Source organism: Ovis canadensis, chromosome 2 (genome assembly GCF_042477335.2).
Source record: "Ovis canadensis isolate MfBH-ARS-UI-01 breed Bighorn chromosome 2, ARS-UI_OviCan_v2, whole genome shotgun sequence".
Taxonomy (NCBI): domain Eukaryota; kingdom Metazoa; phylum Chordata; class Mammalia; order Artiodactyla; family Bovidae; genus Ovis; species Ovis canadensis.
Window position 1 is genome coordinate 20,881,337 of NC_091246.1, and position 27,405 is coordinate 20,908,741.

Consider the following 27,405-nt stretch of genomic DNA (forward strand, 5'->3'; position numbering starts at 1 on the left):
CTTTTTGATGGTGTTTTGTCTACGTTTTTGCTGATTCCTGATACTTAAGTGGTGAAGTTTCAGCTAAACATTGTCATATAATACCTTCAAATCAGTACTTTTTGCATTATTCAATTTATTAGGTGCACATATTTGAAATAGTCTCTCCTTGCCATGGAAGTATTCCTTTTTTGACGTCTTCTTCATCTGATATTAATAATATAACTATTCTCAGTTCAGTTCATTTGCTCAGTCATGTCTGACTCTTTGCGACCCTATGGACTGCAGCACGCCAGGCTTCCCTCTCCATCACCAACTCCTGTAGCTTACTCAAACTCATTTCATCGAGTTGGTGATGTCATTCAACCATCTCATCCTCTGTCGTCCCCTTCTCCTCCCACCTTCAATCTTTCCCAGCATCAGAGTCTTTTCTAATGAGTCAGTTCTACATAGCACGAGGCCAAAATGTTGGCATTTCAGCTTCAACATCAGTCTTTCCAATAAATATTCAGGACTGATTTCTTTTAGGATTCACTGCTTTGATCTCCTTGCAGTCCAAGAGACTCTCAAGAGCCTTCTCCAACACCACAGTTCAAAAACATCATTCATTTCTCAGCTTTCTTTATAGTCCAACTCTTATATTCACACAGGACTACTGGAAAAATCAAAGCTTTGACTAGATGGATCTTTGTTGGCAAAGTAATGTCTCTGCTTTTCAATATGCTGTCCATATTGAATATGGACATAAGTTTTCTTCCAAGGAGAAAGCCTCTTTTGATTTAATGGCTGCAGTCACCATCTGCAATGATTTTGGAGTCCAAGAAAATAAAGTCTGTCACTGCTTCCATTGTTTCCTCATCTATTTGCCATGAAGTAATAGGACCAGATGCCATAATCTTTGTTTTCTGAATGTTGAGTTTTAAGCCAGCTTTTTCACTCTCCTCTTTCACTTATCAAGAGGCTCTTTAGTTCTTTGCTTTCTGCCATAAGGGTGCTGTTATCTTCATATCTGAGACTATTTATATTTCTCCCAACATCTTGCTTCCAGCTTATGCTTCATCCAAGCCAGCGTTTCCCATGGTGTACTCTGCATATAACTTAAATAAGCAGGGTGACAATATACAGCCTTGATGTACTCCTTTCCTCACTTGGGACCAGTCTGTTGTTCCATGTCCAGTTCTAACTGTTGCTTCATATTTCTCAGGAGGTAGGTCAGGTGGTCTGGTATTCCCATCTCTTTTAGAACTTTCCACTGTGTGTTGTGATCTACACAGTCCAAGGCTTCAGTTCAGTTCAGTTCAGTTCAGTCACTCAGTCATGTCTGACTCTTTGCAACATCATGAATCACAGCATGCCAGGCCTCCCTGTGTCTATCACCAACTCCAGAAGTTCACCCAAACTCATGTCCATTGAGTTGGTGATGCGGCTTAACCATAGTCAATAAAACAGAAGTAGATGGATTTCTGGAACTCTCTGCTTTTTCCATGATCCAACAGATGTTGGCAATTTGATCTCTGGTTCCTTTGCCTTTTCTAAAACCAGCTTGAACATCTGGAAGTTCACAGTTCATGTACTGCTGAAGCCTGGCTTGGAGAATTTTGAGCATTACTTTACTAGCATGTAAGATGAGTGCAACTGTGTGGTAGTTTGAACATATAACAATTCTACTTCTATATATTTTTGTTTGCATGAATTTATATAATTAAAGTGCATCCCTTGTAGACACCATATATTTGGTCTTTGCTTGTTACTGTAACCTGATAAGATCTTTTTAATTGCCTTACCTTTAATAAAGCTGTCTATATGATAGGACTTAAATGTCTCATGTTTGTTGTTTTCTTTTTCTTTTTTGCCCTTTGTCTCTATTTCTTATTTCCTACTTCTTTTGGATGAACTCAGTATTTACTAGCATTGCATGTTATCTTCTATATTGGTGTTTTTAGCTATAACTGTCTTATCTATTTGAGCAACTACTGGTTGCTCAAAGGATTATAATACTTAATTACAGTTTATCTTGACTTAACATTATATTGCCTCATGTATAATGTAAGAATTTTATAGCCATATACTTCCATTTGGCATCTTCATAGGATTTTTTAAAAGAATTTCAGAGGAGAAAAGCAATCTTTTATATTTACTCATATTTTCAGTGTTCTTCATTCTTTCCTATAAATTCAGATTTCTATCTAACATGATTTCATTAAAGATGTTTCATCCATGTCTTATCAAGTTTCTTATCTGGAAACAAAAGCACGAAAATGTATTTCTTTCAGCATTATTTTAAGAGGATTTTTACTTTGTTGGATATAGAATTCTAGATTTTCAGTTTGATTTTTTTCCTTTAGTCCTGATTGTCCTTGTTTAGTCACTAACTTGTGTCTGACTCCTTTGTGACCCCATAGACTGTAGCCTACCAAGCTCCTCTGACCATGGGATTTCCTAAGCAAGAATACTGGAGTGGGTTGCCATTTCCTTCTCCATAGGATCTTCCCAACCCTGGGAATGAACCCATGTATCTTGCATTGGCAGGTGAGTTCTTTGCCACTGAGCCACCTGGGAAGCCCTGATTCATATTCCTAAACTGTGACACTGATGGACTTTCAAATAGATAAAATCCAAGTGTTCTACCTTGTTCCACTAACTTGGTGGGAATTCAGATTTCAAACTCTTCCTCCTAGTACCTCGGTACTAGTGTTTGTTCAGTTCTTAAGCGTGCCAGATGCTTCTAGGTTTTCTAAAGGCTAATTTGTACTTGACTGGGTCTCATCTCTTTCCATTCCCTCATTTCTAGGATAACCCTCTTAAATTAAAATTACTTTGAAAGCCCCAGATTTTTATCTATGAGTCCTAATTCCAAAAAGTTCCCCACTCAATCAGTGCAATATCTTTGTGGTGTGCCAAGGATATAAAGGAAGTCAAGGGCAAAGAACTAAAGGAAATAGAATGATGTTTTATCAAATAGTGAGTACCAATAAAAATGGAGATTATCTTCACCTCACACCTGTCAGAATGACTATTATCAAAAAGACAAGAAATAATAAGTGTTGGTGAGGATGTGGAGAAAAAGGAATGCTTGTGCACTGTTTTAGGAATGTAAATTGGTTCAGCTACTCTGGAAAACAGTATAGAGATTTCTTAAAAAATTAAAAATAGAACTACTATATGATCCATCATTTCCATTCCTAAGTATTTATCCAACAAAACAAAAACACCAATTAGAAAAGATATATGCCTCACTATATTCAATGCAGCGATATTAACAATAAGCAGGATACGCAAGTAACTTGCTGTTGCTGCTACTGCTAAGTTGCTTCAGTCGTGTCTGACTCTGTGTGACCCCAGAGACAGCAGCCCACCAGGCTCCCCCGTCCCTGGGATTTTCAAGGCAAGAACACTGGAGTGGGTTGTCATTTCCTTCTCCAATGCATGAGAGTGAAAAGTGAAAGTGAACTTAAGTACCCATTAACATATGAATAAAGAAGGTTGGTACATACACACACACACAAGCTATGCAATTGTACTCAGTCATAAAAATTTTAAATATTGTCATTTGTTATAACATGGATGGACCCACAGTGTATTATGCTAAGAGAAATAAGTCACACAAAGACAATGTCGTATAATTTCACTTAAATGTGGAATCTAAAAAAACACAAAACAGTTGAAAAAACAGCAAAGCAGAAACAGAGCTATATATACAGAGAACAAACAGGTGGTTGCCAGAAGGAAAGGGTTTGAGGGAAGTAATAGATGAGGGAGATTAAGAAGTACACACTTCCAGCTGCAAAATAAATGAATCATGGCTATGAAATTCACCAAGTGGGGAATACAGTCAATGACTAACAATATCTTTGAGACATTTTGTAACTAGACTTAATTAAATGATCATTTTGAAGCACAAAGAAATATCAAATCACTATGCAATGAACAAATACAGTGTGGTATGTCAATTACACATTTAAAAGAAAAAAAAAAAAACAAACAAACAGGAAAACATAGAAAAAGAGATCAGGTTACCAGAGACAGGGGATGGTTGGAGGAGAGATTGGGTAAAAAAGCTACACTCATCCAGTTATAAGCTAAATAAGTATTCAGAATGTAATGTACAACACAATAAATATAACTAACACTGTTATGTGATATATATAACATTGCTAAGAGCACAAATCCTAACAATTCTCATCAGAGGAAACAAAATATTTTTTTCTATGTCTTTAATTTAGTATATTTACGAGGTGATGGATGTTCACAAAACATTATAATATTTTTATGATGTATGTAAGTCAAATAATTATGCTGTACACCTTAAACTTACATATTCAGTTCAATTTCACTTCAGTCGCTCAGTCGTGTCCGACTCTTTGTGATCCCATGGACTGCAGCACGCCAACTTCCCTGGCCATCACAAACTACCAGAGCCTACTCAAACTCATAACCACTGAGTCGGTGATGTCATCCAACTATCTCGTCCTCTGCCGTTGCCTTCTACTTCACCGTCAATCTTTCTGAGCATCAAAGTCTTTTCTAGTCAGTCAGTTCTTCAAATTAGTGGCAAAGTACTGGAGTTTCAGCTTCAGCATCACTCCTTCCAAAGAATATTCAGGACTGACTTCCTTTAGGATGGACTGGTTGGGTCTCATTGCAGTCCAAGGGATTCTCAGGAATCTTTTCCAACATCACAGTTCAAAAGCATCAATTCTTTGGCGCTCAGTTTTCGTAAGTCCAAATCTCACATCCAAACATAACTACTGAAAAAAATATATATATATAGCTTTGACTAGAAGGACATTTGTTGGCAAAGTAATGTCTCTGCTTTTTAATATACAGTCTAGGTTGGTCATAGCTTTCCTTCCAAGGAGCAGGTGTCTGTTGGAGATTACGAGTGAAATGACACAGTACAAGACACACAAGAGACAGATGACATGCACACTCTGACCAGAGGAACAGAACTGGGCAAAAAACTAATTGCTGTTTATTATAAAAGCCCCCTAGGCAGAATTCCAGACTGCATGAATAAGCCTTTTCAGCACAGACCATGTGCATATATGTTATCGTATAGCAAAGGGGAATAAAATCCTAGTCTACTGCCGAGTCTGTACAAAGCCCTCTATTCCTTCTTTATCACAAGAAGGGAATGCTCCCTTGTTTGCAAGGGACCATTAAACTCAAGGCTGTGTCCAGACTCTTTGGCAGAATGCCTCGTTTGCAAGGATGTCCAGCCCTAGCAGAGAGGCCCGTTTGCAGGTACATTTCTGCTACCCTATTTACCCTTCAGTGTCTTTTAACATCACAATTGCAGTCACCATCTGCACTGACTTCGGAGCTCAGAAAAATAAAGTCTGTTGCTGTTTCCATTGTTACCTCATCTATTTGTCATAAAGTGCAAATGTAGGAAATCAAGAAATACCTGGAATAACGGGCAAATTTCAAATTAGAGAACAGAATGAAACAGGGTAAAAGCTAGCAGAGCTTTGCCAAGAGAACGCATTGATCATAAAAAACACCCTCTTCCAACAACACAAAAGAAGACTCTACACAAGGACATCACCAGATGGTCAATACCAAAATCAGATGGATTATATTCTTTGCATCCGAAGATGGAGAAGCTCTATACAGTCAGCACAAGCAAGACCGGGAGCTGACTATGGCTCAGATCATGAACTCCTTATTGCCAAGTTCAGACTTAAATTACAAGAAGTAGGGAAACCCACTAGGCCATTCAGGTATGACTTAAATCAAATCCCTTAAGATTATACAGTGGAAGTGAGAAATAAACTCAAGGGATTAGATCTGATAGCCAGAGTGTCTGAAAAACAAGGGATGGAGGTTCATGACATTGTACAGGAGGCAGGAATCAAGACCATCCTCATGAAAAAAAAATAGAAAAAGGAAAAATGGTTGTCTGAGGAGGCCTTACAAAAGAAGACAAGTGAAAGGTAGAGGAAATAAGGAAAGATATATTCATTTGAATGCAGAGTTCCAAAGAAGAGCAAGGAGAGATAAGAATGCCTTCATCAGTGATCAATGGGAAGAAATAGAGGAAGACAATAGAATGGGAAAGACTAGAGATCTCTACAAGGATATTAGAGATACCAAGAGAACATTTCATGCAAAGACGGGCACAATAAAGGAGAGAAAATTATGGACATGACAGAAGCAGAAGATGTTAAAAGAGGTGGCAAGAATACACACAAGAACTATTTTAAAAAAGATCTTCACATTCAAGATAACCATGATGATGTGATCACTCACCTAGAGCCAGATATCCTGGAATGTGAAGTCAAGTGGGCTTTAGGAATCATCATTATGAACAAAGCTAGTGGAGGTTTTGGAGTTCCAGTTGGACTATTACAAATCCTAAAAGATGATGCTGTGAAAGTGCTGCATTCAATATGCCAGCAAATTTGGAAAAGTCAGCAGTGGCCACAGGACTGGAAAAGGTCACTTTTCATTCCAGTCCCAAAGAAAGGCAATGCCAAAGATTGGACAAACGACCACACAATTGCACTCATCCCATATGCTAGTAAAATAATGCTCAAAATTTTCCAAGCCAGGCTTCAATAGTATGTCAACCATCAGATTCCAGATTTCACACTGGATTTAGAAAAGGCAGAGGAACAAGAGATCAAACTGACAACATCCACTGGATCATTGAAAAACCAAGACAGTTCCAGAAAAACATCTACTTTTGCTTTATTGACTATGCCAAAGCCTTTGACAGTGCGTGTCACACACACTGCAGAAAATTCTTACAAATATGTGAATATCAGACCACCTGACATGCCTCCTGAGAAATCTGTTTGAAGGCCAAGAAGTAACAGTTAGAACTGGACATGAAACCACAGACCTGTTCCAAATCAGGTAAGGGATATGTCAAGGCTGAATATTGTTACCTGCTTATTTAACTTACATTCAGAGTGCATCATAAGAAATGCTGGGCTGAATAAAGCACAAGCTGGAATCAAGAATACTGGGAGAAACATCAATAATCTCAGAAATACAGGTGACAGCACCCTTATGGCAGAAAGCAAAGAACTAAAGAGCCCCTTGAGGAAACTGAAAGAGGATGGTGAAAAAGTTGGCTTAAATCTCAACATTCAGAAAACTAAGATCATAGCATCTGGTCCCATCACTTCATGGCAAATAGTTGGGGGGAACAGTGGAAACAGTGACAGACTTTATTGTATGGGGCTCCAAAATCACTGCTGATGGTGACTGCAGGCATGAAATTAAAAGAGGCTTGCTTCTTGGAAGAAAAGTTATAACCAATTTAGACAGCTTATTAAAAAGCAGAGACATCCTTTTGCTACCACACCGCCGCCATCATGGGTCGCACGCACGCTCCCGGGAAGGGCCTGTCCCAGTCAGCTCTGCCCTACCGCCACAGCGTCCCCACCTGGCTGAAGCTCACTTCTGACGACGTGAAGGAGCAGATCTACAAACTGGCCAAGAAGGGCCTGACTCTCTCACAGATCGGTGTGATCCTGAGAGACTCTCATGGTGTTGCACAAGTACGTTTTGTGACAGGCAACAAAATCTTGAGAATTCTTAAGTCCAAAGGACTTGCTCCTGATCTCCCTGAGGATCTCTATCATTTAATTAAGAAAGCTGTTGCTGTTCGAAAGCATCTTGAGAGGAACAGAAAGGATAAAGATGCTAAATTCCGTCTGATTCTGATTGAGAGCCGTATTCACCGGTTGGCTCGATACTACAAGACCAAACGAGTCCTACCCCTCCCCCCCCCAATTGGAAATACGAGTCATCCACAGCCTCTGCCCTGGTTGTATAAATGTGTGTATTGTACTAAAGCAATAAAATCGTTGTTTAACAGAACAAAAAAAAAAAAAAAGGCAGAGACATTACTTTGCCAACAAAGGTCTGTCTAGTCAAAGCTATAGTTTTTCCAGTAGTCATGTATGAATGTGAGAGTTGGACTAAAAAGAAAGCTGAGCATCAAAGAATTCATGCTTTTGCACTGTGGTGTTGGAGAAGACTCTTGAAAGTGCCTTGGACAGCAAGGAGATCCAACCATTCCATCCTAAAAGAAATCAGTCCTGAATATTATTTGGAAGAACTGATGCTGATGCTGTAACTCCTATACTTTGACCACCTGATGTGAAAAACTGACTCATTTGAAAAGACCCTGATGCTGGGAATGATTAAAGGTGTAGGAGATAGGGATGACAGCGGATGAGATGGCTGGATGACATCATCAACTCAATGGACATGAGTTTGAGTAAACCCTGGGAGTTGGTGACGGACAGGGAGACCTGGTGTGCTGCAGTCCATGGGGTCCCAAAGTGTTGGACACAAGTGAGCGACTGAACTGAACTAAGTGGTCCAGTGCACGTACCGCCACACTCATTACTCTGACCCTGCAGCAGGCCATCACAGACCCACACCTTTTCCAAAGACTCCTGCACATTCACAGGCAAGTCTGGATCAGTCTCTTTTGGCATCACTTCTTTCTCCTGATTCCTAGTGTGCAGGAGGTTTTGCTTGTGCTTTCTAAGAGTCTGCTTCCCCAGTCTTGTCTGAGTTCTGGTGGTTCTATTATGGGATTAATGGTGACCTCCTCCAAGAGTGCTTATAACAGACCCAGGTCTGCTGCAGCCAGAGCCGCTGCCCCTGCTGCTGGGCACTGCTGACCCATACCTCTGCAGGAGACACTCAAACACAGAATGGATATTTCTTTTCTTCTCTGTTAAAATGCACCCTGGTCATGATTTTGTTCTTATTCAGCTCTTAGGAAGCTGAGAAAATTCATAGTTTGCAGATACTTCTGTCTTATTTCTGTGCCAACCCTTTCTCCTTTTGTGTTTAGTCTTTCCCAGAAACAGAGTCTTCTCCAATGTGTTGAGTCTTTGCATCATGTGGCCAAGGTATTGGAGTTTCAGGATTGTTCATTCCAGTTAATATTCAAGGTTGATTTCCTTTAGGAATGTCTGGTTTGATCTCGTTGCTGTCCAAAGGACTCTCAAAAAGTCATCTCCAGCACCACAATTCAAAATCATCTATTCTTCAGCACTCAGCCTTCTTTATGTTTCAACTCTCACATCCATATACAACTACTTAATAAACTTTAGCTTTGACTATACCAACCTTTGGTAAAGTGACGTTTCTGCTTTTTAATACACTGCCTAGATGTGCCATATTCTGGAGAAATAACTTCAGAAAAAATGAAGGGTTGGAGCCAAAGCAAAAACAATACCCAGCTATGGATGTGACTGGTGATAGAAGCAAGATCCGATGCTGTAAAGAGCAATATTGTATAGGAACCTGGATGTCAGGTCCATAAATCAAGGCAAATTGGAAGTGGTCAAACAAGAGATGGCAAGGGTGAACATTGACATTCTAGGAATCAGCGAACTAAAATGGACTGGAATGGGTGAATTTAACTCAGATGACCATTATATCTACTGCTGCAGGCAGGAATCCCTCAGAAGAAATGGAGTAGCCATCATGGTCAACAAAAGAGTCCAAAATGCAGTACTTTGATGCCAACTCAAAAACGACAGAATGATCTCTGTTCGTCTCCAAGGCAGACCATTCAATATCACAGATATCCAGGTCTATGCCCCAACCAGTAACACTGAAGAACTGAAGTTGAACGGTTTTATGAAGACCTACAAGACCTTTTGGAACTAACATCCAAAAAAGATGTCCTTTTCATTATAGGGGACTGGAATGCAAACGTAGGAAGTCAAAAAACACCTGGAGTAATAGGCAAATTTGGCCTTGGAATGCGGAATGAAGCAGGGCGAAGACTAATAGAGTTTTGCCAAGAAAATGCACTGGTCATAGCAAACACCCTCTTCCAGCAACACAAGAGAAGACTCTACACATGGACGTCACCAGATGGTCAACACCGAAATCAGATTGATTATATTGTTTGCATCCAAAGATGGAGAAGCTCTATACTGGCAACAAAAACAAGACCAGGAGCTGACTGTGGCTCAGATCATGAACTACTTATTGCCAAATTCAGACTGAAATTGAAGAAAGTAAGGAAAACTGCTAGACCATTCAGGTATGACCTAAATAAAATCCCTTATGATTACATAGTGGAAGTGAGAAATAGATTTAAGGGTTAGATATGATAGATAGAGTGCCTGATGAACTATGGAATGAGGTTTGTGACATTGTACAGGAGACAGGGATCAAGTCCATCCCCATGGAAAAGAAATGAAAAAAAGCAAAATGGCTGGCTGGGGAGGCCTTACAGATAGCTGTGAAAAGAAGAGAAGTGAAAAGCAAAGGAGAAAAAGAAAGATATAAGCATCTGAATGCAGAGATTCAGAGAAGAGCAAGAAGAGATAAGAAAGCCCTCTTCAATGATCAATGCAAAGAAATAGAGGAAAACAACAGAATGGAAAAGACTAGAGATCTCTTCAAGAAAATTAGAGATACCAAGGGAACATTTCATGCAAAGATGGGCTCGATAAAGGACAGAAATGGTCCGGACCTAACAGAAACAGAAGATATTAAGAAGAGGTGGCAAGAATACACAGAAGAATTGCACAAAAAAGATCTTCATGACCCAGATAATCACAATGGTGTGATCACTCACCTAGGGTCAGACATCCTGGAATGTGAAGTCAAGTGGGCCTTAGAAAGCATCACTACAAACAAAGCTAGTGGAGGTAACGGAATTCCAGTGGAGCTGTTTCAAATCCTGAAAGATGATGCTGTGAAAGTGCTGCACTCAATATGCCAGCACATTTGGAAAACTCAGAAGTAGCCACAGGACTGGAAAAGGTCAGTTTGATTCCAAATCCAAAGAAAGGCAATGCCAAAGAATGCTCAAACTACTGCACAATTGCACTCATCTCACATGCTAGTAAAGTAATGCTCAAAATTCTCCAAGCCAGGCTTCAGCAATACATGAACCGTGAATTTTCCGATGTTCAAGCTGGTTTTAGAAAAGGCAGAGGAACCAGAGATCCATTGCCAAAATCCTCTGGATCATGGAAAAAGCAAGAGAGTTCCAGAAAAATATCTATTTCTGCTTTATTGACTACGCCAAAGCCTTTGACTTTGTGGATCACAATAAACTGTGGAAAATTCTGAAAGAGATGGGAATACCAGACCACCTGACCTGCCTCTTGAGAAATCTGTATGCAGGTCAGGAAGCAACAGTTAGAACGGGACATGGAACAACAGACTGGTTCCAAATAGGAAAAGGAGTACATGTATATTGTTACCCTGCTTACTTAACTTATATGCAGAGTACATCATGAGAAACGCTGGACTGGAAGAAACATAAGCTGGAATCAAGATTGCTGGAAGAAATATCAGTAACCTCAGATATGCAGATGACACCACCCCTATGGCAGAAAGTGAAGAGGAACTAAAAAGCCTCTTGATGACAGTGGAAGAGGAGAGTGCAAAATTTGGCTTAAAGCTCAACATTCAGAAAACGAAGATCATGGCATATGGTCCCATCACTTCATGGGAAATAGATGGGGAAACAGTAGAAACAGTGTCAGACTTTATTTTGGGGGGCTCCAAAATCACTGCAGATGGTGACTGCAGCCATGAAATTAAAAGATGCTCACTCCTTGGAAGAAAAGTTATGACCAACCTAGATTGCATAATCAAAAGCAGAGACATTACTTTGCCAACAAAGGTCCACCTAGTCAAAGCTACGGTTTTTCCTGTGGTCATGTATGGATGTGAGAGTTAGACTGTGAAGAAGGCTGAGCACCGAAGAATTGATGCTTTTGAACTGTGGTGTTGGAGAAGACTCTTGAGAGTCCCTTGGACTGCAAGGAGATCCAACCAGTCCATTCTGAAGGAGATCAACCCTGGGATTTCTTTGGAAGGAATGATGCTAAAGCTGAAACTCCAGTACTTTGGCCACCTCTGCGAAGTGTTGACTGGTTGGAAAAGACTCTGATGCTGGGAGGGATTGGGGGCAGGAGGAGAAGGGGACGACAGAGGATGAGATGGCTGGATGGCATCACTGACTCGATGGACGTTGAGTCTGGGTGAACTCTGGGAGTTGTTGATGGACAGGGAGGCCTGGCGTGCTGCGATTCATGGGGTCACAAAGTGTTGGACACGACTGAGCGACTGAACTGAAGATGTGCCATAGCTTTCTTTTCTAGGAGCAAACCCCTTTAGTTTCATAGCTACAAGCAATCACCTGCAAATTTTGGAGCCTAAAACAATAAAGTCTGTCACTGGTTCCATTTTTTCCCTTCTACTTGCCATGAAGTGATGGCACCAGATGCCATGATCTACATTTTTTAAATATTGAGTTTCAATACAGCTCTTCACTCTCCTCTCTCACCCTTATCAAGGGAAACTTTAATTGATCTTCCCTCTCTGCAGTTAAAGTGGTATCATTCACACCTCTAAGGTTTTTTGATATTTCTCCTGGCAATCCTGATTCCAACTTGTGATTTATCCAGCATGGCATTTTGCATGATGTAATCTGCACAGAATAAGCAAGCAGGATGACAATATAGCACCTTGTTGTACCATTTTCCAAAATTTGAACCAGTCTGTTGTTCCATATCTGGCTCTAACTGTTGCTTCTTCTCCTGCACACAGATTTCTAGGAGATATGTAAGGTTGTCTGGCACTCCCATCTCTTTAAGACTGTTCCACAATTTGTTGTGGTTTCCCTGGTGGCTCAGATGGTAAAGAATCCACCTGAAATACAGGAGACCTGGGCTCAATGGGAATGGGTATCCACTTCAGTATCCTTGACTGAAGAATTCCATGGACAGAGGAACCTGGCAAGGTAGAGTCCATGCGGTTGTGAAGAGTCAGACATAACTGAGCAACTAATGCTTTCACACAAACAAAGGCCTTAGCAATAAAGCAGAAGTAAATGTTTTTCTGGAATTCCTTTGCTTACTCTATGATCCAACAAATGTTGGCAATTTGATCTCTAATTCCTCTGCCTTTTCTAAACCCGGGTTGTATATCTAGAATTTCTCAGTTAATGTACTGCTGAAGCCTGCTGCTGCTGCTGCTAAGTCACTCCAGTCGTGTCTGACTCTGTGAGATCCTGGAGACGGCAGCCCACCAGGCTCCACCATCCCCGGGATTCTCCAGGCAAGAACACTGGAGTGGGTTGCCATTGCCTTCTCCAATGCATGAAAGTGAAAAGTGAAAGGGAAGTTGCTCAGTCGTGCCAGACTCTTAGCATCCCCATGGACTGCAGCCTATCATGCTCCTCCATCCATGGGATTTTCCAGGCAAGTGTACTAGAGTGGGTTGCCATTGCCTTCTCCGACTGCTGAAGCCTACTTTGAAGGATTTTGAGCATTATTTTGCTGGCAAGTGAAATGAACACAATTGTGCAGTAGTTTGGGCATTCTTTGACACTGCCCTTCTTTGAGATTGGATTGAAAACAGACCTTTTCTAGTACTGTGGCTACTGCTGAGTTTTCCAAATTTGCTGACATATTAAGAACAACACTTTAACACTATCATATTTTAGGATTTTAAATAGCTAAGTTGGAATTCCATCACCTCCACTAGCGTTGTTCATAAATAATGCTTCATAAGGCCTGCTTGACCTGACACTTCAGGATATCTGGCTCTAGCTCTAGGTGAGTGACCATACAGTTGTGGTTATCTGGGTCATTAAGGCCTTTTTGTAAAGTTCTTCTGTGTATTCTTCCAATCTCTTCTTAATCTGTTCTGCTTTTGGAAGGTCCTTGCCTTTTTCAGTCCTTTATGCTGCTCATCTTTGCATAAAATATTCCCTTGTTATCACCATTTTTCTTGAGGTGATCTCTCAGTTCAGTTCAATCACACAGTTGTGTCTGACTCATTGTGGCCCCATGGAATGCAGCATGCCAGGCCTGCCTGTCCATTACCAACTCCTAGAGTATACTCAAACTAATGTCCATTGAGTCAGTGATGCCATCCAATCATCTCATCTTCTGTTGTCCCCTTATCGTACTCCCTTCGATCTTTCCCAGCATCAGGGTCTTTTAAAATGAGTCAGCTCTGCACATCAGGTAACCAAAGTATTGGAGTTTCAGCTTCAACATCAGTCCTTCCGATGAATATTCAGGAGTGATTTTCTTTAGTATGGACTGGTTGGATCTCTTTGCAGTCCAAGAGACTCTCAAGAGTATTCTCGAATACCACAGTTCAAAAACAGCAATTATTCAGCACTCAGATTTCTTTATAGTCCAACACTCAACATTCATACAACCGGAAAAACCATAGACTTGACTAGACAGACCTTTGTTGGCAAAGTAATGTCTCTGCTTTTTAATATGCTGTGTAGGTTGATCATAACATTTCTCCCAAGGAGTAAGTGTTTTTATTTTCATGGCTGCAGTCACCATCTGCAGTGATTTTGGAGCAAAAAAAAAAAAAAAAAAAACCTGCCACTGTTTCCATTGTTCCCTCAAATATTTGAGAAGAAGTGATGGGACCAGATGTCATGATCTTTGTTTTCTGAATGTTGAGCTTTAAGCCAATTTTTTCACTCTCCTCTTTCACTTTCATCAAAAGGCTCTTTAGTTCTTCTTTACTTTCGGCCATAAGGGTGGTGTCATTTGCATATCTGAGGTTATTGATATTTCTCCCAGCAATCTCGATGCCAGCCTGTGCTTCCTTTAGCCCAGCATTTCTCATGATGTACTCTGCATATAAGTTAAATAAGCATGGTGACAAAATACAAACTTAATGTACTCCTTTTCCAATTTGGAACAGGTCTGTTGTTCCATGTCCAGTTCTAACTCTTGATCCTTGACCTGCATACAGATTTCTCAGGAGGCAGGTCAGGTGGTCTGGTACAGAATTTTCCAGTTTGTTGTGATCCACACAGTCAAAGGCTTTGGCATAGTCAATAAAGCACAAATAGATGAGTTTCTTGAACTCCTTTGTTTTTTCAATGATCCAGTGGATGTTGACAATTTGATCTCTGGTTCCTCTGCCTTTTCTGTATCCAGGTTGAACATCGGGAAGTTCATGGTTCATGTACTGTTGAGGGCTGGCTTGGAGAATTTTGAGCATTACTTTACTGGTATTAAAGTCTCCCACTATTATTGTCTTATTGCTAATTTCCCCTTTCATACTTGTTAGCATTGTCTTTTTTACATATTGTGGTGCTCCTATGTTGGGTGCATATACATTTATAATTGTTATATCTTTTTCTTGGATTGATCCTTTGATCATTATGTAGTGTCCTTCTTTGTCTCTTTTCACAACCTTTGTTTTAAAGTCTATTTTATCGAATATGAGTATTGCTACTCCTCCTTTTTTGTGTGTGGGGTCTCTATTTGCATGGAATACCTTTTTCCAGCCCTTCACTTTCGGTCTGTATGTATCCCCTGTTTTGAGGTGGGTCTCTTGTAGACAACATATATAGGAGCTTGTTTTTGTATCCATTCAGCCAGTCTTTGTCTTTTGGTTGGGGTATTCAACCCATTTACATTTAAGGTAATTATTGATAAGTATGATCCCATTGCCATTTACTTAATTGTTTTGGGTTCGAGTTTATACACCATTTTTGGGTTTCCTGTCTAGAGAAGATCCTTTAGCATTTGTTGGAGAGCTGGTTTGGTGGTGCTGAATTCTCTCAGCTTTTGCTTGTCTGTAAAGCTTTTGATTTCTCCTTCATACTTGAATGAGATCCTTGCTGGGTACAGTAATCTGGGCTGTAGGTTACTTTCTTTCTTCACTTTAAGTATGCCTTGTCATTCCCTCCTGGCCTAAAGATTTTCTATTGAAAGATCAGCTGTCATCCTTATGTGAATCCCCTTGTGTGTTATTTGTTGTTTTTCCCTTGCTGCTTTTAATATTTGTTCTTTGTGTTTGATCTTTGTTAATTTGATTAATATGTGTCTTGCGGTGTTTCGCCTTGGGTTTATCCTGTTTGGGACTCTCTGTGTTTCTTGGACTTGGGTGAAAATTTCCTTTCCCATTTTAGGGAAGTTTTCAACTAATATCTCCTCAAGTACTTTCTCATGGTCTTTCTTTTTGCCTTCTTCTTCTGGGACTCCTATGATTCGAATGTTGAGGTGTTTAACATTGTCCCAGAGATCTCTGAGATTGTCCTCATTTCTTTTAATTCATTTTTCTTTTTTCCTCTCTGATTCATTTATTTCTACCATTCTATCTTCTACCTGACTAATCCTTTCTTCTTCCTCCATTATTCTACTATTTGTTCCCTCCAGAGTGTTTTTTTAATCATTTATTGCATTATTCATTATATATTGACTCTTTTTTATTTCTTCTAGGTCCTTGTTAAACCTTCCTTGCATCTTCTCAATCCTTGTCTCCAGGCTATTTATCTGTGATTCTATTTTGTTTTCAAGATTTTGATCATTTTCACTATCATTATTCAGAATCCTTTATTAGGTAGATTCCCTATCTCTTCCTCTTTTGTTTGGTTTGGTGGGCATTTATCCTGTTCCTTTACCTGCTGGGTATTCCTCTGTCTCTTCATGTTGTTTATATTGCTGTGTTTGGGGTGGCCTTTCAGTGTTCTGGTAGTTTGTGGAGTTCTCTTTATTGTGGAGTTTCCTAGCTGTGGGTGGGGTTGTATGGGTGGCTTATCAAGGTTTCCTGGTTAGGGAAGCTTGTGTTGGTGGGTGGGGCTGAAATTCTTCTCTCTGGAGTGTAATGAAGTGTCCACAAATGAGTTATGTGATGTCAATGGGTTTGGAGTGACTTTGGGCAGCCTGTATATTGAGGTTCAGGGTTATGTTCCTATGTTGCTGGAGAATTTGCATGGTATGTCTTGCTCTGGAACTTGTTGGCTCTTGGTTGGTGCTTGGTTTCACTGTAGATATGGAGGCGTTTGATGAGCTCCTGTCGATTAATGTTCCCTGGAGTCAGGATTTCTCTGGTGTTCTCAGGATTTGGACTTAAGGCTCTTGCTTCTGCTTTTCAGTCTTATTTGTACAGTAGCCTCAAGACTTCTCCATCTATACAGCACTGTTGATAAAACATCTCCTTTCAAAGACAATGGACTGCTTTTCTGGGTGCCTGATATCCTCTGCCAGCATTCAGAAGTTGTTTTGTGGAATTTTCTCAGTGTTCAATTGTTCTTTTAATGAATCTGTGGGGAAGAAAGTGGTCTCCCTGTCCTATTCCTCCTCCATCTTAGGACTGCCCCCTCTCATTGATCACTTAGGAAGGCTTTCTTATCGCTCTTTGCTATTCTTCAGAACTCTGCATTCAAATGGGTATATTTTTCCTTTTCTCCTTTGCTTTTTGCTTCTCTTCTCCTCATAGCTATTTGTAAGGCCTCCTCAGATAGCTATTTTGCTTTCTTGCATTACTTTTCCATGGGGATGGTCTTGCTCCCTGTCTCCTGTACAATCTCATGAACCTGCAAACATAGTTCATTAGGCACTCTGTGTATCAGATCTAGTCCCTTCAATCTATTTCTCACTTCCACTGTATAATCGTTAGGGATTTGATTTAGGTCATCTCTAGTCTTTCCTATTCTCTTTGCATTGAACACTTAAGAAGGCCTTCTTAACATTCCCTTGCTATTTTCTGGAACTCTGTATTCAGATGGGTATATCTTTCCCTTCTCCCCTTTCCTTTCGCCTCTCTTCTTTTCTCAGCTATTTATAAGGGCCCCTAAGACTACTTTTATTTTGGTCACTGCCTCTTGTACCATGTTACAAATCTCTGTCCACAGATTTTCTGGCACTCTGTTTACCAGATCTAATCCCTTGAATCTATTCATCACCTCCAATGTATAATCATAAGAGATTTGATTAGGCCATAGCTAAATGGTCTAATGGTTTTCCCTTCTTTCTTTAATTTAAGCCTGCATTTTGCCATAAGGAGCTCATGATCTGAGCTACTGTCAGTTCAGCTCCAAATCTTGTTATTGCTGATTGCACAGAGCTTCTCCATCTTTGGTTTCGTACAAATTATAAGATTTTGATAATGACAATCTGGTGATGTCCATTTGTAAAGTTGTCTCTTGTGTTATTGGAAGAAGGTGTTTGCTATGACCAATGTGTTCTCTTGATAAAACTCTGTTAGACTTTGCCTTGCTTCATTTTGTACTTTAAGGCAAAACTTGCCCATTATTCTGGATATCTCTTGACTTCCTACTTTTTAACTCCAATCCCCTATAATGAACAAGATATCATTTTCTGTTTTTGGTGTTAGTTATAGAGTGTGTCTTAGGTCTTCATAAAACCAGTCAACTTCAGCTTATTCAGCATCAGTTGTTGAGGCATAGAGTTGGATTACTGTGATGTTGAAAGGTTTGCCTTGGAAACAAACCAAGATCATTCTGTGCTTTTTGAGGCTGCATCCAAGTACTGTATTTTGGATTCCTTTTTATCTATGAGGGGTACTCCATTTCTTCTTAGGGATTCTTGTCCACAATAGCAGATATAATGATCATATGAATTAAATTCTCCCATTCCTGTCCATTTTAATTAACAGATTCCTAAGATGTTGGCAAGAATACACAGAAGAATAGTATTAAAAAAAATCTTCATTACCCAGATACTCACAATGGTGTGATTACGCACCTAGAGCCAGACACCCTGGAATGTGAAGTCAAGTGGACCTTAGGCAGCATCAGTATGAACAAAGCTAGTGCAGATGATAGAATTCCAATTGAGATATTCCAAATCCTAAAAGATAATTCTGGGAAAAATGCTGCTCTCAGTATGCCAGCAAATTTGGAAAACTCAGCACTGGACACAGGACTGGAAAAGGTCAGTTTTCATTCCAATCCCAAAGAAAGGAAATGCCAAAGAAAGCTCAAACTACTGCACAATTGCACTCATCTCACATGCTAGTCAAGTAATGCTCAAAATTCTCCAAGCTAGACTTCAACAGTATGTGAACCATGAACGTCCAGATGTTCAAGCTGGGTTTAGAAAAGGCAGAGGAACCAGAGATCAAATTGCCAACATCTGCTGGATCATCAAACAAGCAGAGAGTTCCAGAAAAGCATCTACTTCTGCTTTATTGTCTATTCCAAAGACTTTGACTATTTGAACCACAACAAACTGTGGAGAATTCTATAAGAGATAGGAATACCAAACGCCTGACCTGCTTCCTGAGAAATCTTTATGCAGGTCAGGAAGCAACAGTTAGAACTGGACATGGAAGAACAGGCTGATTCCAAATCAGGAAAGGAGTATGTCAAAGTTATATATTGTCACCCTGCTTATTTAACTTATATACAGAGTCCCATGTGAAATGCCAGGCTGGATGAAACACAAACTAGAATAAAGATTGCTGGGAGAAATAGCAATAACCTCATATATGGAGATAACACCACTGTTATGGCAAAAGTTAAGAGGACCTGAAGAGCCTCTTGATGAAATTGATAGAGGAGAGTGGAAAAAAAAGAAAATCTGGCTTAAAACTCAACATTCAAAAAACTAAGATTGTGGCAACCTCTCCCATCACTTCATGGCAAATAGATGGGGAAACATTGGGAAAAGTGACAGACTTTATTTTCTTGGACTCCAAAATCATTGCAGACAGTGACTGCAGCCATGAAATTACAAGAGGCTTGCTCTTTGGAAAAAAAGTTATGACTAACGTAAATAGCATATTAAAAAGCAGAGACATTACTTTGTCAACAAGTGTCCATCTAGTCATGGCCATGGTTTTTCCATAGTCATGTATGAATGTGAGAGTCGGACTATGAAGAAAGCTAAGCACAGAAGAATTGATGTTTTTGAACTGTGGTGTTGGAGAAGACCCTTGAGAGTCCCTTGGACTGCAAGGAGATCCAACCAGTCCATCCTAAATGAGATCAGTCCTGGGTGTTCATTGGAAGGACTGATGTTGAAGCTGAAACTCCAATACTTTAGCCACCTGATGCGAAGAATTGACTCGTATAAAAGACCCTGATGCTGGGAAAGATGGAAGGCGGGAGGAGAAGGGGATGACAGAGAATCTGATGTCTGGATGGCATCCCCAACTAATGGACATGAGTTTGAGTAAACTTTGGGAGTTGGTGATGGACAGGGAGACCTGGTGTGCTACAGTCCATCGGGTCACAAAGAGTTAGACACATCTGAGCAACTGAACTGAACTGAAATGAAGTTGTTGGCATTCAATCTTGCTATCTGCTGCTTGATCACATCCTATTTACCTCTACTCATGGACCTAAAATTTCAAGTTCCTCTGCAACATTGTTCTTTACAGTGTCAAACTTTACTTTCACAACCAGACACATCCACATCTAAGCATCATTTCCACTTTGGCCCAACCACTTCATTCTTTCTGGAGCTATTAGTAATTGCCCTCTGCTCTTCCCCAATAGCATATTGGACACCTTCTAATCTGGGGGCTTTATTTTCCGATGTCATATATTTTTGCCTTTTCATATTGCCCCTGGGATTCTCGATTCAATTATACTGGACTGTGTTTCCATTTCATCTCCCAGTAGATCAAGTTTTGTCAGAACTCTTCATGATGACTTGTCCATATGTGTTGGGCCTGCATGGCATGGCTCATAGCTTCATTGAGTCATGCAAGCCTCTTCACCATAACAAACCTGTGATCCATGCATGAGATTTAGTATTTAATACATCCAAATAAATTTTTGCTTTACTGTTGTATATGATTTTTCTACTTCATATAAATAATTATTAGCAAAGAACATATGCCCTAAACATACTTTCTTCTTTCAGGCATCCATAGTTTTGTTTATGCTGTCAGTTTTAGCAATGTATTTCCTCTTCATGGTTGAAGCCTTTCTTTAGAAATTAGGTCAAATGTCACTTCTTATTTGATCTTCCTAAGGAATCAGTCTCTGGTTTCTGTTGGTTACAAAATAACATTTTTCCTCTTTTATACACATTATTCACACTACATTGTAATTATTTTCATGTAGGTCTCTTATCAAAACATGATTTTTTGATGTCATGCAATTAGAGCTAATTCAAATCCTGAAAGATGATGCTGTGAAAGTGCTGCACTCAATATGCCAACAAATTTGGAAGACTCAGCAGTGGCCACAGGACTGGAAAAGGTCAGTTTTCATTCCAATCCCAAAGAAAGGCAATGCCAAAGAATGCTCAAACTACAGCACAATTGCAGTCATCTCACATACTAGTAAAATAATGCTCAAAATTCTCCAAGCCAAGCTTCAGCAATACGTGAACCATGAACTTCCTGATGTTCAAGGTTTGAGAAAAGGCAGAGGAACCAGAGATCTAATTGCCAACATCTGCTGGATCATCGAAAAAGCAAGAGAGTTCCAGAAAAACATCTATTTCTGCTTTATTGACTATGCCAAAGCCTTTGACTGTGTGGATCACAATAAACTGTGGAAAATTCTGAAAGAGATAGGAATACCAGACCACCTGACCTGCATCTTGAGAAATCTGTATGCAGGCCAGGAAGCAACAGTTAGAACTGGACATGGAACAACAGACTGGTTCCAAATAGGAAAAGGAGTACTTCAATACTGTATATTGTCACCCTGCTTATTTAACTTATATGTGGAGTACATCATGAAAAAGGCTGGACTGGAAGAAACACAAGCTGGAATCAAGATTTCTGGGAGAAATATCAATAACCTCAGACATGCAGATGACATCACCCTTATGGCAGAAAGTGAAGAGGAGCTAAAAAGCCTCTTGATGAAAGTGAAACAGGAGAGTGAAAAAGTTGGCTTAAAGCTCAACATTCAGAAAACGAAAATCATGGCATCTGGTCCCATCACTCCACGGCAAATAGATGGGGAAACAGTGGAAACAGTGTCAGACTTTTTTTGGGGGGGGCTCCAAAATCACTGCAGATGGTGACTGCAGCTTGAAATTAAAAGACGCTTACTCCTTGGAAGTAAAGTTATGAGCAACCTGGATAGTATATTCAAAAGCAGAGACATTACTTTGCTGACTAAGGTCCATCTAGTCAAGGCTATAGTTTTTCCAGTAGTCATGTATGGATGTGAGAGTTGGACTGTGAAGAAGGCTGAGCACCGAAGAATAGATGCTTTTGAACTGTGGCATTGGAAAAGACTCTTGAGAGTCTCCTGGAGTGCAAGGAGATCCAACCAGTCCATTCTGAGGGAGATCAACCCTGGGATTTCTTTGGATGGAATGATGCTAAAGCTGAAACTCCAGTACTTTGGCCACCTCATGCGAATTGACTCACTGGAAAAGACTTTGATGCGTGGAGGGATTGAGGGCAGGAGAAGAAGGGGACGACAGAGGATGAGATGGCTGAATGCCATCACTGACTCGATGGACGCGAGTCTGAGTGAACTCCAGGAGTTGGTGATGGACAGGGAGGCCTGGCGTGCTGCCATTCATGGGGTCGCAAAGAGTCGGACAGGACTGAGTGACTGAACTGAACTGAACTGAACTGAATTTGACTTATGCATCGTTTTTCCTTCAGTACTTAAGATTAAGATTCAATAAATATTTTTGAAGAGAATGAATTTTAGAAAAAAATTATTTTTTAAGGTAAAAAAAGTGCTAATTAGTCTGGAATGCAGTGTTTAAATGTGTCCTGATAACTCCTCAAAGTGATAATATTTTTTACTTTGTTCATTCATCTGAAAGAAGTCTGTAGCTTTCATCAGTCTTAAAGAGGTCCATGAGCCAGCCTACTACAAGATAGGAAACATTGGAGTAAAAAGACAAACATTCCGAGAATATTAGATTTTTAGTTTTTTTTTAATGAAAAGGTTTTTATTAGATTTTACAGTTCCTCAAATGGAAACAGTTTATCCTAGCTTTAATAAATATTAAATACTTCTACCATCCAGTTATTATTTGCATTTATTTTTGAAAGTTATAGTGTTGGTCACTTTCAGTTCAGTTCAGTTCAGTTGCTCAGTCGAGTCTGACTCCATGCAACCCCTTGATTCGCAGCATGCCAGTCCTCCCTGTCCATCACCAACTCCCGGAGCTTACCCAAACTCATGTCCACCTAGCCATCTCATCCTCTGTCGTCCCCTTCTCCTCCTGTCCCCAATCCTCCCAGGATCAGCGTCTTTTCCAATGAATCAATTCTTCTCATGAGGTGGCCAAAATATTGGAGTTTCAGCTTCAACATCAGTCCTTCCAATAAACACCCAGGCCTGATATCCTTTAGGATGGACTGGTTGGATCTCCTTGCAGTCCAAGGGACTCTCAAGAGTCATCTCCAACACCACAATTCAAAAGCATAAATTCTTCAAAGCTCAGCTTTCTTCACAGTCCAACTCTCACATCCATAATGACCAGTGAAAAAACCATAGCCTTGACTAGATGGACCTTTGTTGGCAAAGTAATGTCTCTACTTTTCAATATGCTATCTAGGTTGGTCATAACTTTCCTTCCAAGGAGTAAAAATCTTTTCATTTCATGGCTACAATCACCATCTGCAGTGATTTTCAAGCCCCCAAAAATAAAGTCTGACACTGTTTCTGCTATTTCCCCATCTAATTTCCATGAAATGATGGGACCTGATGCTATGATCTTAGTTTTCTGAATGTTGAGCTTTAAGTCAACTTTTTCACTCTCCTCTTTCACTTTCATCAAGAGGTTTTTTAGTTCCTCTTCACTTTCTGCCATAAGGGTGGTGTCATCTGCATAGCTGAGGTTATTGATATTTCTCCCAGCAATCTTGATTCCAGCTTGTGCTTCTTCCAGCCCAGCGTTTCTCATGATGTACTCTGCATAGAAGTTAAATAAGCAGGGTGACAATATGCAGCCTTGATGTACTCCTTTTCCTATTTGGAACCATTCTTTTGTTCCATATCCAGTTCTAACTATTTAGTTGTGTACTATTGTTTGCAACCCAAATAATACTATGGACTGCAGTCTGCCAGGCTCTTCTGAACATTGGATCCTCCAGGAAAGAATACTGAAGTGGGTGGCTATTCCCTTCTCCAAGGGATCTTCCCTGTCCAGAAATCGAATCCAGGTCTCCTGCATTGCATGCAATTTCTTTACCATCTGTGCCATCAGGGAACCCTATTTTGGGAGAAAAATAATTATTTCTAGTGTTTTCTAGAGTCTTTTGAAAATGTAGGTTATCTTATAGTCAAACATATTCCAGATGATTTCTGTTTATTGATTGCAGAAAGTATGATTTGTAGCCTAAGCTAAGAGACTCGACTGACATCAGATTTGGGACAGATACTAATTAATATAAAATGTAGAAGATAACTGCTTGTAGAAATCACTGTAGAGTGCTTAAATGATTTAGTACTTAATGGAGAAACAGCTATGAAAATGAGATAATTTAAACAACCATATATAATTGAAACATATTTTTCTAAATCTCTAACAAATCTTTCTAATGCCAGTCCTATTCACTTTTATATAGCCATATATATATATATATATATATAGTTTTTTTCTGAATTTAGAGCATGTAACCCATGAATTTAGGTTAAAACTCAAAAAGTGAATTTGAATCACATGATTCAATCAAATTATGCTTGTCAAGTTGAGATAGCTGAAAACATTATCATTTTATTCTAGAAATATAACTAGGGTAAATTAATCATCATCAACTTAATCTTATAAACCATATAACATGAAAGGTAAATAATTCACCATAGTTATACATATTAACTTCTGGGGAAAAAAGACATAGAATTAAAAGAGAAAAATAATTATTCAGATTAAGGGGGTTCTTGAGTGTTATAACTAACACCCCAAAAAGATGTCCTTTTCATTATAGGGGAGTGGAATCGAAAGTATGAAGTCAAGAAACACCTGGGGTAACAGGCAAATTTGGCTTTGTAATATGGAATGAAACAGGGCAAAGGCTAATAGAGTTTTGCCAAGAGAACGCATTGGTCATAGCAAACACCTTCTTCCAACAACACAAGAGAAGACTCTACACATGGACATCACCAGATAGTCAACACCGAAATCAGATTGATTATATTCTTGGCAGCCAAAGATGGAGAAGCTCTATACAGTCAGCAAAAGCAAGACTGCAAGCTGACTGTGGCTCAGATCATGAACTCCTTATTGCCAAGTTCAGACTTAAATTGAAGAAAGTAGAGAAAACCAATAACCATTTGGGTGTGACCCAAATCAAATCCCTTATGATTATACAGTGGAAGTGAGAAATAGATTTAAGGGATTAGATCTGATACATAAGGTGCTTGATAAACTATGAACGGAGGTTCGTGATTTTGTACAGGAGACAGGGATCAAGATCATCCCTATGGAAAAGAAATGCAAAAAAGCAAAATGGCTGTCTGAGGAGGCCTTAAAAATAGCTGTGAAAAGAAGAGAAGTGAAAAACAAGGAGAAAAGGAAAGATATAAGCATCTGAAAGCAGAGTTCCAAAGAATAGCAAGGAGAGATAACAAAGCCTTCCTCAGCAATCAATGCAAAGAAATAGAGGAAAACAAGAGAATGGAAAAAATTAGAGATCTCTTCAAGAAAATTAGAGATACCAAGGGAACATTTCATGCAAAGATAAAGGATAGAAATGGTATGGACATAACAGAAGCAGAAGCTATTAAGAAAAGGTGGCAAGAATACACAGAAGAACTGTACAAAAAGGAGCTTCATGACCAAGATAATCACGATGGTGTGATCACTCCCCTAGAGCCAGACAGTCCTGGAATGTGAAGTCAAATGGGCCTTAGAAAGCATCACTACAAACAAAGCTAGTGGAGGTGATGGAATTCCAGTTGAGCTCTTTCAAATCCTGAAAGATGATGCTGTGAAAGTGCTGCACTCAATATGCCAGCAAATTTGGAAGACTCAGCAGTAGCCACAGGACAGAAAAAGGTCAGTTTTCATTCCAATCACAAAGAAGGCAATGCCAAAGAATGCTCAAACTACCCCACAATTGCACTCGTCTCACATGCTAGTAAAATAATGCTCAAAATTCTCCAAGCTAGGCTTCAGCAATATGTGAACTGTGAACTTCCATATGTTCAAGCTGGTTTTAGAAAAGGAAGAGTAACCAGAGACCAAATTGTCAACATCCCCTGGATCATGGAAAAAGCAAGAGAATTCCAGAAAATCATCTATTTCTGCTTTATTGACTATGCCAAAGCCTTTGACTGTGTGGATCACAATAAACTGTTGAAAATTCTGAAAGAGATGGGAATACCAGACCACCTGACCTGCCTCTTGAGAAACTTATATGCAGGTTAGGAAGCAACTACTAGAACTGGGCATGGAACAACAGACTGGTTCCAAATAGGAAAAGGAGTGCTTCAATACTGTATATTGTCACCCTGCTTATTTAAGTTATATGTGGAGTACATCATGAGAAATGCTGGGCTGGAAGAAACACAAGCTGGAATCAAGATTGCTGGGAGAAATATCAATAACCTCAGATATGCAGATGGCACCACCCTTATGGAAGAAAGTGAAGAGGAACTAAAAAGCCTCTTGATGAAAGTGAAAGAGGAGAGTGAAAAAGTTGGCTTAAAGCTCAACATTCAGAAAACGAAGATCATGGCATCTGGTCCCATCACTTCATGGCAGATAAATGGGGAAACACTGGAAACAGTGTCAGACTTTATTTTGGGGGCTTGAAAATCAGTGCAGATGGTGATTGAAGCCATGAAATGAAAAGATGCTTACTCCTTGGAAGGAAAGTTATGTCCAACCTAGACAGCATATTCAGAAGCAGAGACATTAATTTGCCAACAGAGGTCCGTCTAGTCAAGGCTACAGTTTTCCTAGTGTCATGTATGGATGTGAGAGTTGGACTGTGAAGAAAGCTGAGCTCTGAAGAATTGATGCTTTTGAACTGTGGCATTGGAAAAGACTCTTGAGAGTCCCTTGGATTGCAAGGAGATCCAACCAGTCCATCCTAAAGGAGATCAGGCCTGGGTGTTCACTGGAAGGACTGATGCTAAAGCTGAAACTGCAATACTTTGTCCACCTCATGCAAAGAGTTGACTCATTGACTCATTGGGAAAAACTCTGATGCTGGGAGGAACTTGGTGCAGGAGAAGGGGATGACAGAGGATGAGATGGCTGGATGGCATCACCGACTCGATGGACATGAGTTAGTGAACTCCAGGAGTTGGTGTTGGTCAGTGAACCCTGGTGTGCTGCAATACATTGGGTCACAAAGAGTCGAACACGACTGAGAAACTGAAGTGAACTGAACTGAACTGAGTGTTAGGTGAATGTTATTTTTTTATGATTGTAACTCTATTAAAAGTTTTGAGCAAAGAATGGACACATTTTTCAAAATGGATATTGGGAAGATTTCTGTAACTGTCTTATCTTGAATTTACGTGAAGAGGAGTTGTGGTATCACAGCAAAAAGACCAGATTAGTAATAAGTTATTACAACAACAAAAGAGATTAGTCTTGATTTAGAGGTATATCAGTGGAAGTGCAAAGAAGAGGACACACATGAAAGACATTGAGGCAAGAATATTAGTTATTTTCATTAATATTTCTCTTTATTGCAGACTTTACTTTAATAATCAGCTAGAAGATACTTTCAATATGGCTTCTCAATGATCTCCATCCATTTAAGATTTTAATCAAGCAGTTACTGTCTGGTAAT

The 27,405-nt window shown here is 39.7% G+C and overlaps 1 pseudogene; it reads left to right on the forward strand.

Moving 5' to 3' along the window:
- Positions 1-7,285: 7,285 nt before the first annotated feature.
- Positions 7,286-7,783, forward strand: LOC138434516 (small ribosomal subunit protein uS15-like; annotated as a pseudogene).
- The last annotated feature ends 19,622 nt before the right edge of the window (positions 7,784-27,405 follow it).